General features: G+C 33.3%; 1 protein-coding gene across 1 annotated transcript in view; it reads right to left on the bottom strand.

Moving 5' to 3' along the window:
- The window catches only part of LOC106717638 (solute carrier organic anion transporter family member 5A1), a 41,654-nt gene that overhangs the window by 18,251 nt on the left and 2,206 nt on the right, over positions 1-21,197 (bottom strand). Inside the window, exon 2 of the mRNA XM_014511533.2 lies at positions 2,902-2,941. The gene's annotated coding sequence lies outside the window, so the exon portion shown is untranslated. The remainder of the gene's footprint in view (positions 1-2,901; positions 2,942-21,197) is intronic.

Here is a 21,197-nt window from a genome sequence, read left to right as displayed (position 1 = left end):
AAACGAATAGTTTAATTAAAAAAATAGCTAGGTTCATTGACCATGTTTCATTAGTTTTTGTTATTAATCATAAATAGAGTGCCTGTCCTGTCACGCTATTAAACCATTAATACGCTTCACAAGTTTTATGTTGTAACTAGTAGTTATTAAAGTAATTTTTAATTTATCTTTATGTAAACTGAAGCAAAAAGTATAAGTTGAAAATGGAGCAAAGTTAGACTCAAGATGGACCACTATGGGATGTTGCAGACTTCATAATATTATGGCCATAAATGAGGATATCGACAATGAACGTGTCAACTGATCATTTATCAAAAGTTGATATTTTCTTATCACTGAAGACCATGTTTATTCAATAAGTTCCTAATTGATTTGCTGAATCTAAAAAGCTTTTAGACGAGCCAAAGATAAATCAGGCGCCAACAGCGATCATTCAATACAATGTAGACGCATTTATCTTAAATATCTTAATTGTACAAAAATACTCGGCTTATTTTTTGTCAATTTTTAGCCGCTATGTTCACCATCTACTTAATAATAGCTGAAGCTTCTAATTACTAGTATAATCTTAGTAATAAGGAGATACGAAGAAATTAAACTTTTTACTTTATGCCTTTTTCAGTAATACTGATGATTGCTTGTCTAAAAACGAAAAGCATACAGTCCGCATCAAAATCACGTTAACGTCGTGTCGTACCTGCAATGTTACACAACCACTTTGCAGACAGAACTGTTGCCAATATTTATATCTACTTCTAAAAACTAGAATTGTTGTTGAATAAAAAAAATACTTACATAAAATTTTAATTTAGTGAAATCAAGTGCAGGGCTACCAACCCACACATAGTTTTATACAAATCCTTGGGGGTAGGAGCCGTCATTAATCATGGAAAAAGGAAAAATACCCATTGATTAGTAAATTTTGAGGTGGGCCACGCCAAGGGCAAGAGGGTGTATCCATTAGTGAGGGTAGCGCAGTATGAGAAAGTTTGTGTGCGTCGAAGGTCGTTGTTTACAAACGCGATATGCGTCACGGTCGATGCGGTAACGTCTAGCCATCATAGGACAATTGTTGTTCATTTACCATTGATGGAAAGTGTATGGAACTTTTTCATTCCCGTTGTATGACTATTGGGTCTTCACTTATTTCAGTTGAAACTAAAAATTCCGTGTCTAATAAATGCGCTAAAATATAGTACCGCTTTGAATCGGTTTGCGGTGACCTTAAATTACGTCGTCACTTGGACTTCGATAGTAGCCCCCGCTAGTGCGTCGAATATGTTCGCATTGTCAATTATCTTATGCCAGCATAATATACATGTAGAGGTCTTGTCCACTAATTTTTTTTGCTTGATTTTAATTGTATCATATTTATATTGTAGTATATAGAAATCTACACAGTATTGCAATTAGTTTCAGTTCAGTTGTTTAATAATAAATTAAACGTACAAACTCATTTGTCAGTTCACAATAGTTTTTAATTGGAACTATAAGATAGAAATGAAAATATTTTACTAAAGAAAGCATTAGAGATTTTAAGGGGGAAGGTTGACAGTTATAACCACAAGACAGCATTGGTCGATAGATATTACAATAATACTTGGCTTGCATCCGCATCTCAGACCACCCAAACAAGATAATTTATCACTCCACTATTGTTGCTGACACGAAAATTGTTACTCCAATCGGAACCCCACATAAAACTCAATCGTAACCGAGAAGTAAGTGTTAAAGAGGCTAAAGTTGGTGTAAAAATATGTCGAACTAATGTTTCTGTGTGGTATCTCTTTTAAGAAAAATAAACACTGAATAGGATAGAGGAAACTCGACAATCGTGCCTTAAAGGCCATTGTGGCAACTGACCGATGACGTTTAAACATGGGCGCAGACCGGTTTCTAGACTGACTCATCTTGCCTTATGCTTGTTTGTCTGCACTAAGAAAACACTATGAGTCATATGCATTTCTTTTTTTTTACAGACATGTTTCAAAAACACTATTAAAGGCGTACAAGAAGTAGTCCCTACAATTGTGCATCTTGTATAAAATGAGACAGTATTAATCAGAACCGGAGAAAAGTAATTGAGAAAAAGCAAGTAAGTAAGGTCTAATTAATGTCTCAAAACAGATTTATTAATAAAAATAATATGACTAGTGCCGTAAGCATTTATGCTATCACGTGCTTAATGAAATTGCAATTAATTGCAAATAAGCAATTATTAAATTACTATGTACAAGCTTAGTCAAAGTCTTTTCGAGCCTGGATGCCCTTAAATACAATGATAGAAGACTATAATTGACGCCGAAATTATTCCATTTCACATCGGTTTGCTTTGTAAAGGACCATATAAACATATCTTCCATGATATAGATTTTTACGACTAAATCACCCAAAAGAAACCGAATCTAAGGTAACCATATACCCCTCGTTTAATTGATTTTAGGTACAAGACTCTCTCTCTCTCTCTCTCTCTCTTGACTAGTCCATATGGAATTTTCAACATCGCCCTATCCTTGTATGATACCCTGAAATATTGTCGCTCTTTGGCAGATTATCAAAAATGCTCAAGCAAAAGCAAAACTTCAATAAAATCTTGACTTTTGAAAATTGCGAAACAATTGGTGGTTGGTAGTAGTCTAAAGAAATGAAGTTAAGGTAGAAAAAACTGAACACTTATACAACAGTTCTTTGTGTCCATTACTTTATTAAAATTACAGGAGATAATGGCGTTAAAAGGGTCAGCTAACTGCACCGGACGAGTGGACGTCAATTCACTGCAATTGTTTCAAATGAGGATCGTTTACGCTTTGAAATGTTTAAATTGGTGAGCAGTAATGGTTACCGCCAACGTCGACCGGGAAGCTATTAGATATCGAAACTAACAGGCCGATGTTCACTCACCTTCACCGGCTCTTGTGTATCGATGTGCGCATTCCGTTATCTGAAAAGAAAAGATAATTGATAATAAAACTTAGTTTGGCTTAAAGTTCATCAACAATAGCTACAAAATATAAAAATGATTTATTTTTTTTACAAAAAGGGCTTCCTTTAATTATCTACAAAGACAGACTAATTTCAGTTATAAAAGTTTGGTGTGACTATGAAAATGCAATCATTTAACATTTGAATATATAAAATATGAGAATTACTTCAGTTTTAATGAAGGCGTTGAAAAATTAATATCCAGAATAAATCAAAGGTGTACAAGTACTTAAGAATTTACAAGTGTTATACTGTATTTTGTCTTTAAAGACTGTCATAAATATTATCTCATAAGATTTAAATTGAGAAGCTACGTCTTATTAAGCATGTACAGTAAACCAGCCGTCTCTCAGTTATAAAGATAAAAAGCCTAGAGGGTATTACGGGCCAACAAACACAAATACATTTCACAAACTCAAACTACACACAGTCATGTTATTATTATGATACGCTGTAATTTGGATAAAATGTTTTCATATCATTATTTATTTAGGCAGCAAGTGACGGAAGGTAGGAAAAAGAACCGTATAACAGAACAAATGCCTATGTTTATAAGTTTATAACGATACTAATAAAAGTGATGTTACCATATTCTTTTAAAAATAACAACGATTAGTGAATAATATCTGTCTATTGAATAAAAGCGACCGAAAAGCAAATGTAAATTCTTATTTTTTTTAAGAATACGCAGTTAATACTTTTAGCATTAATTCAACTCGGAGATTGCACTTCTTTGCATCTGGCAGCGCTTGCGCGAAAAGACAAATTGGAAATTATTACTCATCCAGTTTTATTGTGTTATTGGAAATCTTAACTCTTGACATTTCATCATTGTGGTGATGATATCTACGGCATTATTCAGTATATAATGCACAATAACATATTGTAATTAGAAAAGTGGATGAGTGTTATTTTTCAGCGAATAATTTAAGTGGATGGCCATAAGTTGTTTCACTAATTAAATAGTTTCCTTGTTTTTTATCATAAGAGGAGTATGTGGGAGAGCTATATGTTTTTTCAACCTTTATACATCAACAAATTTTATCTTTTCCTTACCTTCCAGTTAATTAATTACTTTCGGGTTTATTTATAATACAAACTTATGTTTATAATGTTTGTCGGGCGAGTTGTGATTACAATATCTTTTTAGGATATTTTGGCAGCCGCTTCCAATACCGGAGTGCACTTGTTTTACGATAATGGTTATTTGCACATTACAAACCGAGCCGCACAGTGAAAACGACGGCACATGTACCGGAGTCCCGTATATCTTTTATAGTGTTATTTCCTATATACACTAAATATTTCCAACATACGATATTGTAGCCATATTGATGTTTTGTTAAGAGAATGACACAAGAAAGATCAACACTGCATATGTGGTCATCTCCAAGATTTTTATAAAACTTCCATAACATTCACCGCATACCGTATAGATTATATACTGAAAAGATATATTTCAAATTATTCTCAAAAATATGTGTTGTGTGTAATTGGACGAACAGTAGTTCAGTTTTATTATGCATCATCTGCTCTTACACGACTAATTGCGGGTTTTAATCAACGCTATTCGGATTTTCGCGACTAGTTGGATTTATGAATCTATTACTTTTATGAAGGCAATTTCTCTTAATTCTCTTTTATTTCACTTCAATTTTACTTTCTCTGTTTATTTTTTTAAATAGCATATGTTTTGTATAAATGTTTATGTTGAAACGGCTATGATTATGTAAATTTGAAAATAACGGAAAACATAAAAAACATTTGGACGTTAAAAATGTATTTGAAATATTGATGGGATGTGAAACTTTAACTACGCCATTATTGGTTAAGTTTTTAAAAATTGCGTAATAAAAAACCACGGTTGATAATTTAGTAACGGGTACGTTGAACTCAAGATATTAAAGTATCGTGTGTTCAGATTGTACTAATAAATTACAATTTCTCGTATTCGCATGTACAAAAAACATCTCAATTACATTTATATAATGTTTTACTTTTATTAAAGAGCCTTCTTCGAAATAGGTTTTCAATTACTCAAAAATTTAAAACGAAATTAAATTGCCTAGCCTTGCCTAGTACTATTTATTAATCTTTTATACTAATTTAATTTATGATGAATATAGTCGCAAGGCATCATCCATGTATCTATGGTGTCAAGAGCCAACTTAAGATTTGATCTTGAACAGAGCTGTGAGGTGCATTCAGAGAGGTCGCACTGCATTGCGTATGCATTCATATGACAGCACATTCTGAGTTATAATCTAACAAGGATATCTGAGCATGTGAGAGTAGTTGCTATCGCGGTTAGTTCTATCAGAATACGTAAAACCTACATGGGCATAGAAAATGCCAAAAAAACATGACATCTACAATACGAAAAGGATCTTGTAAAACTTTTATGACGTTTACAAGGGGGCTAGAGAGCTGTCATAATTTGGTTTGAATTATGCCCACCGGGTAGACATATGTAAATCAGTTCTGAACCGATTCAAAAGTTCATATCACATAGACTTGAACCGTTGAGATGCGGCCCAACAACTAAATTGGCAGCTCATGGCTCATCGCGATGTACTGTAACTACGTGGGCCGACGAACCGCGAGCTGGCTGGTGACTAGCAGTTCGCAGCTCGAAACACAAATCATAACTCTATGCAAGAACAAATTGAGCTGAGCTGTAAGTCGGTTCACTGATCTGTTTCACACATGTGTACCGTGAGCTGAACTGCAGGTCATCAATATTAGTTGAGTTACCCATGACTACCACCGGGTCAGATATCCTTGTTAGTCTATATATGTATCTCAATTTACAATTTGTAAATCTGGAGATTCGCAAAGATTGAAAGAGGTAATTTTTCCCAGAATCATGCTCGTCGCATTACTACAAAGTGGATAAAATTTACTCGGGCAAAATGAACTACGAATTGAGTCAGAAATTTTAGTCTAGTGTGGATTTTTCTCGCATGAAAATTGTGAAAAATGAACGGGAATTCTGTAGTTAAAACTATTCGACAGGAAAATTTCATTTGAAACACTTTGGACAAATTGAAAAGTAATCATCGCAAATTGGAACGGTGCTTTGTTTGCAAAAATATAGTAGTGATGGGAACGACTTAAAAGATTTTTTTACTTATAAAAGATCAATGGCAGTAGTACATCATAGCTATAGCTATGAAAAGTTATACATACGCTTCACTGGAGCTATTTAATGACGGGACCGAAGCTATACAGAGAAGTGTACAGACCCGAAAGGAAAATTTGACAGTTTCTTAAAAATATCACATAGCTTTTCGGTTTCACATTGACACTCAGATACTAGCTTGTAAAAAGAGTAATCAAAACACACTCACTAGATTTAAAACAAAGTAACATACAAGATTCATTGTGTTTATAATTGTCTCGCTTATATGTGTACAATGTGACTACTAATTAAAGTCGCACTTTCGTATCGATCTTATGCAACATTGTTGACGATGATAGCTACAACTAGAATAGTACGGTGAGGCATTCAAGTTCGTTACGTGCACGTACACTGTAACCAATAATAAAATATCAATTTGTTCGGTTTACTGTACGTCTGCGTGAGAAGCATAGACACGGTGTCGCGGAGGTGAGCGACCGCGCACGGGTCAATCATCGTTCGCTCTCAACTTCATTGCGTTATTGCGTATTTTTTATACAATTGTTGATTAATTATATTCACAAATGAATATGCTGTTGATAATAATTAAATTGATATAATTGAGACTTGCAGAGAGAAAAGCAAGTTTTGAGGCACCAAATTTGTTTAACAATAGACCAATACGTGTATATCCTATTTAAAGCATTATAGTCGACATGATTATAAAACATCGATAATCGTTTGCGTACGTACTTGTCTTGCTGACGAGTGTTATAAACAATGCAGAGCGGACTCGATAGATAATGTGTAGGTCAAGGTTTGCGGAGCAATTGTGTCACGTAAATAATATCTGTGCATTAAGGTAACAATCACAAAAAGCTACTGTTACCTGGTGCAGACTGGTACTCCATCAGTGAACGACTATGAATTTACACCACAAAAAAGTTATCACATTATATATCTTGATTTTAAGCCTCTGTTTAAAATACATCACGATACTTCTATAACTTTTATCGCTAACATTACGATAAATATTTGTTGATTTCTACATAATGTTAATTTTGAGACTTATTTTTTAGGGGGTCGGTGTTTTGGTCGCCTACGTATGGCTAACTGTTGAAAAGAGAACCATTTATTTGTCGAGATATTAAATTCGGAGATCAACAAAAAATTGTAGTAATAACATGACAAAAATTTTTTATCGAACATTTTTACTGCAGCTAGATGTATAATTTAAGTTTTATTTTACATTATTACATGTTGTCTTTTGTTGTGATGGATTGAACTCGATTATAATAATGGTTGGCATTTATGTATATCAGGTCAGTACCATAGATAACAATTTTGCTCTTTTTCTCAATGGGCTACAATAAAATTTACCTACATTAAATTTAAACATACTTAAAAAAAGTTATTTTTATCTAGCAAACAGCTAACATTTTTGCTAAAGCGTTAAGTTCAAATTGTATGGCTTGTTTTGTTTCCTATGCAGCTCGCAGATCAAACAATGGATTGCAATGAGGACATCTGTTGTATTTGTAGTTGTAAGGGAATCGCAACATATGGAACATCCTGTTAAATTCGGTCAAACATCTGCGTGTGCCAGTGACTGTCATCGGCTAGTTCGCTGAACTGATAGCGACACACCAATTGACCTCTATTCATTTCAATTTACTTACAAATTTAAAGTATTAAAAATAAACAAAAAGTAATAGGTTGGCAACTAAGTGATTGCGGATTTTTTATAAAAAATCAAAGACAATTTTTTCATGAAACTAAATAACTTTATTCTGTAATGTATTACCCATTTTCATCAATGACCTTTTGACATCTTTCAGGCAGCATCATAATCCCACGTTCATAAAACTTCTGGTTTTTATTAGCAAAAAACTGAATCAGGTACTATTTGACTTCATCATCATTATTGAAATTTTAACCATTCCAGGAGTTTTGTAAAGATCGAAACAAAAAGTAATCCGATGGTGTAAGGTCAGGACTATATGGTGGATGTGGCAAAACATCCCAACCAAGCTCCAATAATTTTTGCCGAGTAACCAAAGATGTGTGTGGCCTTGCATTGTTATAATGGAGTACAACACATTTTCGATTTGCCAAGACGGGCCGCTTTTCTTCAACTGCATTGTTTAATTTCGTTAGTTGTTCAATGTAGAGGTACCCATGTATCGAGTTTTTGAACATAGCCAAGTTGTTTTAAGTGATTTTCAATGCATGTATGTGATACATGATGCTTCTCTGCAATCTCACGTGTTGTACTGTGACGATCCGATCGATTATTGCTTTGATTAGGGCGTCATCAACTTCAACTGGACGATCAGCGCGTTTATCATCTTTGAGTGAAAAATCACCAGAACGAAATTTGGCAAGTCAATTTTGACACTGCCGTTCTTTTAAGGCTTCGTCACCATAAACAGCACATAACTTTTTGTGAGCTTGCAATTCGTTTTTCCCCTTGCGGAAATGAAAAAGCAAAATATGACTAAATGTTCCTGTTGATTTTCCATTTTTCAATGAAGACCAAGCGAAAACTACGCAACCGATCAAAAAACTTTTTTTACTGATTGACAGCTGACTTGCCAACTATTATATAACATATAATATTTTTTTACATTTGTACTACGTCTACAAACCTAAAAATTCAACTTAAGCCATGTATGAGTGAAATCCGCAATTACTTAGTTGCCAACCCAATATAAATGAGAATGTAAACAAGCATTGATCATAGTACACAGGAGTTTATGTAGATTACAGATTTCAAATCGGCTTCCACAATTATTCCTCAACACGCCTTGATGACTCTTTAAGTTAGACTAAGGCGTGTCTTTAAATTATTTCCTATCTTTCACAATTAATTTGATGATAAAATTTGAATGCACTGGATGCCTGGAATCAACTTCTTATGACTAATCTATATATATAAAAGAAAGTCGTGTTAGTTACACCATTTATAACTCAAGAACGGCTGAATCTATTTGACTGAAAATTGGTGGGCAGGTAGCTTAGAACCAGGAAACGGACATAGGATAATTTTTACCACGTTTTCTATTTTTTATTCCACGCGGACGGAGTCGCGGGTAAAAGCTAGTACTATATAAATAACAACACCTTGGAATCCTAATATATTCTCGAACTACTGGGATTACAGATTTTCTTTATTTTATACCGTTGAAAGCCGATATAGACTATTTTACGACATCAATAAAAGTATAATAGTGTCCTTCACCTGACTGTTTAGGTATTATAAATTTCTATGTCACTTTCAAAACTGTCTTTGTCTGATTCAAGATTTAATAAACAGAGCAAAGGAAGGTTTAACTCTTTTGAATAAAGTTTAAAATCGAATGTATAAGAAAGCGATTGTTCGTCGTAGAAAGTGCAGCACGAACTTGGATCACGACTAGAATTCAAATTCGACTCATACCATGAAAGGACACGTATGGGTGTTAGGTATTTTTTATACATTGTGGCGTAGCTTCGCTTCCAAGTAATATATTTGACGTTTTTTAATTTGATATTCATTCCATACGAACAACTGTTTATTGTATTCGAACATTCGTTTGAAAAGATAAAATGTCTTTTTCAAATTTCCTTTTCTAAAATTTGATCGGAGATAAATATTTAACTAAAACTAAACAAATTCATACGTTTTAAAATCGTTAATATGAGGCAAATTGTCCAATATTTTGTATGTAACCCTTGAGCTTATTCCGGTAATCAGCCATGTTAAATTTAACGCTTACAGGCAATATATATTTTATTAAACCTGGAGGTAAGCAGTTTTTTCGTCCGCTGACAGAGGTTAAATGGCTATAAGCGGATTTTTGCGGCCTACATTTCTCTGGCTTTAGTCAGAACACGGGTGTGGTTAGTGACCACAGTAATTCCGAATTAGTTTATTTCCATCGTTTTGGTAAACTCTAGTTTTTTGTGGAATTGTATAACTAATTAAATCATAGTTAACTTGAATCTAAGAGATTACATTTTTTGGTTTGTAATTTGCAAGGAGTACGATTAAGCCCAAATTTAACTGCCAATTCATTATATGTTATTGAACTTTACGAGCGAGAACATTGAATACATTAAATTTCACCCGCCCATCACGAAATTGCAGACATACTCAAATCCAATACATGAGGGAAAACATGTTGGGACCAGAAGCTTTATTAAATTTCTATAACAAAGAACAGCAAAGTCAAAGGGACATTGGAACGTAAAATGAATGTCTTTGTTGTGGAGTATAGTGGGTTTGTTGCAGCTAATCAACCCGGGGCCGGCACGCGATCGATGAATACTGAATCTTTAAAGTCACGAGATGTTCAACTCTATAACATTTTATTACGAGAGGAATAAATGGTTGAGACATCGCTGTAAGCGATTTTATACTCTACATCTCTAAGTAGTAAAGTAATAGACTTCCCCCAAAGCGTGAATAGTGGCATGTCCCCAAACAGTAGACCATAATTGTTTGCTCATAAATAATTTATTTTGTCTTTTGTCTTCGAAGCATTAGCAATCGACTACTTATGGAAAAAGTTGAACCACAGGAAGATGACTCGCCGTTAGTTTCAAAGAACAAAATCTACATATACTCATCCCTGTCATTATGTTTGATCAAACAAAGATACCAATATCTTTTAAACGGAGTTTTTGGGCTCAAAAAGTCACGGTTAATGGGGTGTTCAGCGTACGCATCTACGGCAGTTGGCTATTCAACTTTACAAAATACAAAAAGATATAAACATAAAGAAAAGAAATAGTCATTGGAAGCAATGCCTTGAAGCCTCAACCTTTAAGAGCTTCTTGAATGAAACTTAGAAAAAATTCAAAGTAAAAGGGGCCGTGAATAATGTCGAAGTGGTTTGTATGCTTTCTATTCATTTGAATAGATTTGGCAAATGCCACGGGAAACCTTGTCAGTCCGAGTAAACCGGTGGACAGGTACTTGGCTCTATTCCAAAGGTCGTGGTGGAATACTCATTTAAATATGCATTACTTTCGCTAACAACCCACGACCTTATCGCTGTAAAGGAGGTAACGAGAATTTGATATTAATTAAGAGCATTATACAATTAAATTGCCTTGCCTTGCCTTGGCCATGACAGTTAATGTCGTTAGTGTCAGAAAGCAAACGCATATTACGCGACAAAATATTATTGGCATGACTACAAATAGCAATGAACTCGTCACTGGTTTTATCGGAATTAATTAGACCTGGTATTGATTCTTCTAAATTTAGAAGCAGTATCATATAAGAAAACATACCAGAAACGTAGCTTAATAATGTTTCTTAATCAAGGGTTAACTCAAAGTTTTTAGTTAAATGTCACTAACGAGTTGTGGTGGTTTAAAATATTAATGTAATGACACACGCGTTGTTTTTCACAAACATGCATGATTGGTTGACATTTGCTTAAGGTATGTGGCGTAACGAATGAAAAAAAAACACACTTGTGCGTTACAGCTAATAATCGTTTTGCCACTGCTGTAAAACCAGTACAAAGGCATAGTGATATCTCTGTTTTTTTTTTCAAAGTAAATGAAAGATATGACAAGATTATTTTGTAGAGATGTTTCGACATTGACAAGACACAGGTACGCGTAACTGATAATAGGATTCTTTTAGTAAACCAGCAGTTAGCAGTATTAGTTGGTATAAGATGCATGAGTATAACTTGTACTGAACATTATTCCAAGTTCAGTGCTTATACTTAGCAACTTAAATGAGATTTCTACCAATCATGCTTTACAGCTACTTCCTAGCAACAAAACAAATAACAATGCCGTTTAGCTTTTTCAAAGTATAAAAATAATCATTAAGAATGAAACCATACAACGATCTTCGAGAAATCCCATTAAAACGAGGACATAACGGCACCGAGCATCAGGATTGCGGAGACGTCGTTAACAAAGTGATTCACAGAGGGTGATTCATATTTTGGCAACAATTTTATAAGAGAAAGTATAACCTATCAGGATAACGATGTTATATTACAACGAAAATAGATAAGTAACTAATTTATAGTGTTTTCAGGGACTTAACTAACCACTCTTCTATTAAACCGTCTAAAAAGTCATATCCTATCAGCTTAAAGTAATTGATCTTGTATATCAGTTTGTGGTTGAATAGTGATCTTGCGAAATATTGTGAGACCGGTTACTGTCACGGAAATTGATAACGCCCACCAAGGCCGCTACAGCCTCATTCGTGTAAAAATGTTTAGCTTTGTATGGTTCATAATGTCATTTGATAATTATATCTCTTGTTGGCGTTGAGATAAACATGGTCGAAAATATAGTAGCAGTTTTGGTAAAACGCCTTGACATAAATATACTGATGGTCCTAATAAAGGACGGATTTGTAAATTACTTTGTTTTTTGATATAGTTATTAGTTACAACAACAAAAAATCGTCTTAAACTGTTTCTATAAAAAGTAGTAAAACCACATTTCACTTGTAATATTTGCGTTAACTAAGTGTTAATCTTAATTACCTGTTTTTCAAGTATTCATTTTATACTTATATGGTTACATATATTGTAACGGATAAGCAGATAGACATTTCTCACTAACTATGATGTGAGTGTGAGGTATAGATTTTACAATAAAAATGTTTGAAACAGAAGATACAACACTTTAAACTATAGAAACGCGAAAGGATGTTTATAAAGCATAAAACATCGTAGCAGGTCGTTTTTATAGATGATAGCATGCGAAGTACATTTTACTATGATTAACTTAGTATAATAGAAATTCCAGAAATGCGTCGCTGTCTGCCCTAGGTCTGGCGTCATTATGCGGATTGGGGTGCGTCGTAATGCGGACTCGACCCTACTATAATGTGGCATTGACCTTGCAAGGACGCAGGTGTTCCCCACCCTTAGTCACTGATTTCATTATTTATATGCATACATTGTCCTTAGAAATGTCCATATAGGTTTATGCATGAAAATATTTTTTTGTACCTATACTCAATAAGAAATAAAAGAATAGAGTATTCTATGCCATACGTAGTCAGGCCTCGGTAATAAAGCAATTTAAAAGTAATAGTGTTTGACAAGATGTAAATGTTTGTAAATTTTCATTTAGAAGGCATCTAAAATACTTGACTAACGGCTATTCACTTTAACTGGCATAGGCTCTGTGTCCTTTAGTGGACATATAGATCTGAACTGACGACTACATCCAAAATACCATAATTCTTTATTTCAAAATATAATAAAATTTATTTGTCTAGGTAAGGCCTTGTAAGTTTCTTTCAATGAGAAAACAATATGAACCGTATCAAGGTATTCTGCATTTGTTTTAGTTAAAGTTAACGGTGACCTCACCACGCGATCGATGCACGACCATAACGATTATATCGCACCATTATTATACCAAATTTGACTTGACAAATGAACCATAGCTTGCTAAAGTTCCACCATTTTTTATTCACCCGATTACATTGTGATAACAGGAGAAAAGTTTTTCGAAATTTATTTTAGAAACTGTGTCATATGACCGAGTATATACGAGTTACTAGTTTTTTTTTTAAAGAAATTAAGACAAAAATGTTATTTTGTCGACCACCTCCACCTTCTATCGGAAGAAACTCAATTGTATTATGTAAATTCAAATTGTAATAAATATAATAGTCTCTTTAGTTATTGATTTATAGATGTTTGTAACACAACAGACAATAAGGAGGGAAAAACAAATAACAGTATCATATGTAGAAATAGGCGATCTTTGTAGAGCCGTCCTTGTCGATGCTATTGTTTCCATATGTGAATACGAATGCCGACCGACTGTTTACTTTTACGTCGACGATGACGTTACGATAGATCACTAGATTGTGAAAATAGTTTATAAGCAACGTTGCTCTAAGATCCTATATTTTTACTTATCTTCTTCATAGAATTCTTTTATCTTTTCGAATATAAAACTTTACTTTTGTAGCACTTATTAGCATAAATCTCGTTAAAGAAATTGGCTATAACCAATGAATAAATGTTTTAGAAAGTAACTAAGTAAGTACTTTTTGGGAATTCCCGTGCGAATCCATCATCAACTTTATGGAATATAAAAATTATAATGCTTTTCTCTTTTAATACTCATATTAAAATTATTTATATATTTTAAGAAAGATAACATAATAATGAAGCAACATAAAGTTTTATACCATCGAAAGTAGATAAATGTTATGCCTACTTTACTTCGTGTTGTGGTCACTATCCCTTAAATGGATTGGAAATTTCCGTATATGCCACGCAATTTTAAAATCTGATGCAAGTCCATGACGTAATCGAGTTTAATTAAAATTGTATGGACGCGGCGCGAACGTTAAAACTCCGCGCATCAAATCGAAAACTACACCATTTTTGGTCTTCGTACTGAATGCAAATGACGTTCAAACATCTATTTAACACTAGCTGTTGCCCGCGACTTCAACGGCGCGGAATTAAAAAAAAACGTAATAAGTAGCCTGTATTCTACACTTTTGCCAATTTTCATCAAGATTCGTTGAGCCGTTCCAGAGGTACCTTCATAAAAACATCCTTCCATCCATCTAAATTCTAAACATTCGTTATTTATAATATTAGTAAAATGTAAAATTGTTATCGTGTGTGTAATAATAGCCAAAAATATGATTAAACGTATTTGACGTGAAAATTGAATAACAACATTAATACTAATGATCTTACTTTGGTTATTTCTGGCGAAACGTCAACGGCAATATTTGTTTTTATCTTGTTCAATATACCCTGCTAAAGATAATGTATTTTTAAAGTAATATGTTTTAATGTAAAGAATTTCAAGGCTTTTTATTCAAACAATTTTTCACCTGCCATTGATATCTTTATATTAATATTATAAATGCGATTTTTTAGACGTATAGATGGATAGCTGGGTTTCACAGCATTGTTGTCTGTACTGTTTTAATGATTCTATCACTGTTAATTTCAACATAGATTATACGGTACGAGTTTACAAATATAATTACGTTGAAAAAACAAGAAAATTTAAAAAGTGGTCTACAATTTCTCTGAACACGATGAAATCCGGTAATAACGACATGGTAAAATGAAATAGAAAACGCAAGTTTTTACTTTTTAATCACAAGCGATAAAGATATTTTACTTGTAAAACTTTCAAGTAGGCTAACATCTTGTTGAGTCAGATGCGTATCCTTTAGAGCAGAACACGATGATAATGTACGAGTTGCATAAAAAGTAAAAAGGCGACTTGTATGTATTGCGGTCTGTCTGTTCTGTTTGCCGAGTTACAAGTAACGGCGATGTGGCCGCAACATAGATTTAGTCAGGGTCGCGTGTTACCGAGATAGTATATCGGCACAGAAACCGCACTGTTTATTGCCTTTTCCTACTTGCAATTTCGATATATAAACTTTAAAAAAAATATCATATTGTTTGTGGTAAAAAGACGATTATAATAAAAACAGTTTTACATCTTGCCATGGCTTTCTGAGTCCAAAATCTGTGCATAAAACATATTGTCACCCCTGTCATTATCTTTGACAACAAAGAGATAGCAATATATTTTAAACGGAGATTTTGGACTCAGAAATTCACGGTGGATCCGTTATTTTATAAAGCTTTTATTAATCATTCAAAATATGAAAGATTAAAGATATTCATAGAATTTTTACAACGTTCTCGGTTTCCGACATTAATTCTTCACCGATATCATGACATAGAAACCGCGTTTCCAATACGTGTTTCTTGTTACAATCAGTATCGCTATTGTCCGTATTCCAATAAACGTTTATTTTAATTATAAATTGTTTAAGGGAACAATTATAATAAATATGTTCGTTTAAATTAATATCATCAGTTTCTATTGTTTTTGTCAAGAGCATTGTAAAAAAAAATTTGCAGTTTAATTAACCGTGGGGTTCTGAGATCCAAATCTCTGTTTTTTAAAGATGGTGACAGGGTTAACGATATGTTTTATACAGAGATTTTGTTCTCAGTGGTTAGTCTCAGTTCTCCTTTCTCCTATATTCATACATCTACCCATACATACATAGGTCGGTTTCGAGTGCTGTTAATTCCATCCTTTTCGAGTACTTCATCAAACGGGACGCTATAGATACGTCTGGGACGTCCTCGAACAATAATACCACTCACTTTCGCGCCACAAATTTCCTTTGTTAATCTCTTTTCAATTTGTACCTCCCATGCATTGGAAAAACAGCGATAATCTTCAAATATTAGCTATCAATTGTTAAAACAGTAGAAAGTTAATTTAATTCAACTAAAAGTGGCGGCTTTATTTAGTGCCCTGATCACGTCTAACTGTCTTTGTTAACATTTATTTTTTGGCTAACAGCTAAAAGAACTAGTGGAGGGAAAGGTGGGCGACATCACACCTATACTATCTGTAATCTCAATTCCACGACATGATATTATGTTTAAGCTTAAAGCCTTTAAGCAACTTAATATTATAAGTTGTTATAAGTAAACAACTTTTTGGAAAATTGGCTCGTAAAACTTTTTTTGTGCACATGTATTTTATAGTAGTAATAATCTTATTTTTAATCGTCAACAAAACAATGATAATTTTGACCTTAGTTGAATATGGGTTAACATAGTTTGAGACAGGTCAAATGGCGACCTTTAAAAATATTATCACAGTTGACCTTGTCACAAAACAGGACAGAATAAAACAGAAAACATACTACTTTAGAAACAGATAACACAAATTACATTCCCAAAACCTTTACGCGTAAAGAGCTATGATAGCATTTCGTTATCAGCTGAGCTTTCCATATTACATCATAAATGAATCTTAGTTCCTTTCTTGCATTTGATATTAATGTAAATTAAAGACAGATGGTATAAATGTTGGAAGGTAAACGTAACAAAGTCTAATCGTGGCTTTCCGATGCCAAAATATAGAACATATTGTTATCTCTGTTTTGTCAAAGTTAATGACAATTTTGGAATCAGAAACCAATCGTGAATAGATATCGAATTTGATTTTTCGAATTCGAACTAGAGATTGTTGGATGGTAAATCTTGCGAGAGCTTCAGAAAGGCAAGAGCAAAAGATTGCGAAAGTGTTGCGTCAAGCCTCGCCTTCCGCACGCCTCACGCTTACATGTAGGCTTCGCTTCGTTCACTCGTCGTGTCATCATTTCATTACAAAAATACCATAGAAAGAATTTAAAAGAGAGAATTTACGCTTCAGATGTTCACGTCATTATAAACATACAATAAGAACTCGGACGCGACATACTATTATAGTTGAGATAGTTCGCGCGAACACAACTCTAATAATCTAATATTCAAATTTGAGAATAAACTACAGTTGCATACAAATATTTGTGTTGGATGCTAAATGCGACTTTTCCCATTTAGATGTTACGTGTAGTAGATCAACTGTTTATCTTCAGGCTCTTATGTTTATTACTTACGAAATAATAAAAAAAAATCTAAGTAATTATTTACCTTGCGTTTTAGATTTACTCCACTTTCTGTGTTATTGTATCAGAAATATTCAAGCACAAATCGTTACTAGTTTTTGTTTGCTTGTTTGCATTGAATAGGCTCCGTGACTACTGAACTGATTTGAAAAATTCTTTCAATGTTGGGAAGATATACTATCCCCAGTCAACATAGCCTATATTTATTACTAGATTTTTTATTTTAATACCGCGCGGACGAAGTCGCGGGTAACTGCTGTTATCTAGTAACTTTAAATGTGTGTAGTTTTAGTTAAACAATGTTATCACACAACTTATTATCAAAACGTGCCTGGTTACCACTATCGTAATTGTCCGCAATTCATTACATTAAGGCCAACGTTTCCGTGTTGTTTTGACATTAAAAACGAATAACTCGTTGTTCACGGGCACACCATAAATAGCACGCAGAGGGTAAAAAAGTATGGGTATTTTAACGTAGTCCGAAATTGTCGCATGAAAATTACTTGAGATTTTACCACTATAAAAAGTGGTCTTGTAAAATTTTATGAACTTTAAGTGTCAGGGGCCTTACGTAGCCGGAAATTCGGCTGAATAGTAAGTTTTAAAATACATATATGATTAACTAGTTGTCGCCTGGGACTTCGTCCGCGCGGAAATAAACAAATACCTAATAAGTAGCCTATGTGTTCTTCCAGACTATTCTTTACATCTGTGCCAAATTTCATCAAGATCCGTTGTGCAGTCCCGGAGATGCCTTCAAACAAACATCCATCCATCTAAACATTCGCATTTATGTTAGTAAGAAGTAAAATTTAATATTAACTAATATGACATTAAAAGCGACACATATAATAGTGTGTATTAAAGTTGGTGGTTGAGGACTGGTTAAATTATCTATGTATCTAATGAATTGCACGTAATTTAAATTAAAATAAGTATCGCCAATTCGGCAGTACACCGAACTACGAAAATTTCTGAATGTTGTAGTATAATTTAATGCAACTTACACATTCCTTTTATGCCTTATATCGAATAGGCACGAATACTTTTATAGACTGTAGTTTTTCATAATTTTTTCGTAAAAGCTATATAATTTGATTTTTTACGGTTCATTTGCTAAAGTTTTATTAGGGTGCAATTCCATTAGCCACCAAGCATACGTTACGACCAAAATATAAATTATCTGTATATTTAGTACCAGTAATATGTACAATTTTTCAGAATCAAATAATTAGATTATTGGCTATTTGTATATGTATTAAAAGTAAATACTACTTTATACCTAGAACACATTAGTAGTACATTTTTGAGTTGTTATTACTTGTACAGATAACATTAGCCTCAGTAGAGTCAAGTCGACTATTATAACTTTTATATTACGCAAGCAATCCGAGTTGAATCCGCATTGGCGTCATATCTAAACATTGAAAGAAAAACATCTTTTTTAAGTAGCGAAGTCTTACATTCTGTAATAAGTATTCTCAGAGACATTCAAATGGAAGTCAGTAAAGGTTTATATAATTCAAACATCGCAATCTCATGTCATAATTACCTGATTCGACACAGTAAAACATGAACAGCTGACACAGTAAATAAAGCAAACAGCAAGAGAAGCTAACAGATCACGTATTGTGGGAAGCGTGATGATGCGGCGCGGTGCAGCTACGCGAACCAAAACGAATTAGGTTGCCCTACATCCAGGTCAAGAGAATTTTGTGCGTGTACAAACAACAAAAGAGTAAACAAACGCTTAATTATGTTGCGTTTTAACCTTTAGTTATGTTAGTACAGTATTGTATGTACCTTTACTTGAATGTTTTTACGGTCAAGGTAAAATTTTGGGATTTTTTTTTAAAAACTTGAGTATGTGTTTATACTAAATATCCTATGAAATTAAGTTACCAGGGTTTATTGATTTTATGTCAATAAATAGTCAAATTTTGTTACTTTTCTTCATAACATTGTTATTAAATCAAAAATAATACACCTCAAATAAAATATGTATAAAAACATCACAGGCGATGATGAAGAATGAGTGTGACGTACAAAACTGCGCTGTATACGTATCCATAATACACAACTGAAACAATAGTGGCAGTGGACAAGTATCCATTGGCAATACGGAACGACAACAAGATGCAATCGCGTACACACTAGCGATGCGGAAGCGTGTACTGACCGACTGTACTGTACTACTTAGCTAATGCCATGCCAACAAAGAACTACTCTGTCTATAAATTGCTTTACAACTCTAATTTAAATATTTACACATCCCACACAAAAATGCCCTCGCTGACCTTGACTATTTAATTAATTAATCATGAACAGATTTTTACAGGTTGAATTAATTAAATTAATAGAGTACAGTGGCTATAAATAACGCTATTCTACGGATTAAAATATTTCCTTGTTACGACATTCGGAAGTGAGTTTCTTTTTGAAGTGTTTTTGTTTCTGCATTATTGTTTTGAGGCTTCCAAGACGTTAAAATGCTTATTGTTTGAGAGGTGGAATAGAACCACCAAACATGACTGTACACATAATTTTCTTCTTATATAATTTTGTATTGAAAGTGTACTTTAAGACTGATATTAGAGTGTAATTATATTAAATAAACAATTTCTACTTAACAACACTAATCAACATTGATTGAATCAGTTTAGCACAGAGATGACTGGAGCTTTTACAGTGTTAAAACATCATAATTAGTACAAATTCAAGACAGAAATCTGCGTTCTGTAATACATTGATGCATATTTACATAACCAAGCATATTAATAGGAGAAAGACACGTGTGTGCCTAGTACAAATATATTTCTGACAATCGCCATTATATTATCATCAATAAAATTTCCATTAAAAATTGGGCATAAAGTACACCAAAATTCTCATACAAATTTTGACATAATTTAAATTTTGAGGACACAAAGCCGATTGTCACAAATATTTGTGCTAGGTCCACTGTTTCAGAAATCAAATGTTAATGACTACAAGACAAATACAATAAATGGCACTTCAAAATTATTTCAATTCAATCAAGTCGATAGTGAAAGGACAAGCCTTGGCATTAACAATCTACTTTTACTAATCTTAAAGGAGTATTTCATGACATTATACTTTTTATTTTCAATGTATATGTCCCGGCCACAGGTGGGCACAGTTAATCGAAAAGTTAACTTCGTTAATCGTTAATTCGTTAATTAAAAAATTAACTTCGTTAATCGTTAAAGCGTTAAATTCTCGAAAATTTAACGCAAGTTAAAGTTAATCGTTAACAGTTAACCATACCAAAATTATACATTCTAATTTCACACTTATTGTGGCGACACTTGGTTAAAATAGTAATTTGACTATACATTTTATAACAAATTAGTATTGGAGACAAGTATGAATGCATTATAGTATATTTCATTACGAGTGCGGAAAGCAGTTCCGACAAATGTCTACCCGAGCCGAGGCGCAGGCAAAGGTGAGGGTTGACAGTTGGAACAAGTTGTAATGACAGTTCCGCACGTGTACTAAACAACTATTTTAATAGTTTCGAAAAAATTAAGCAATTTAATAGAATAATAAAAACACAATAAACTCAACTAACTAAAATGTTTGAAAAATGGCGCCAACTGTAAAACAGAGATTTTTTTTTGT

Source organism: Papilio machaon, chromosome 2, assembly GCF_912999745.1.
Source record: "Papilio machaon chromosome 2, ilPapMach1.1, whole genome shotgun sequence".
Taxonomy (NCBI): Eukaryota; Metazoa; Arthropoda; class Insecta; order Lepidoptera; family Papilionidae; genus Papilio; species Papilio machaon.
The sequence above is the reverse complement of the archived record's forward strand: the minus strand, read 5'-3'. Positions and strand labels throughout refer to the sequence as shown.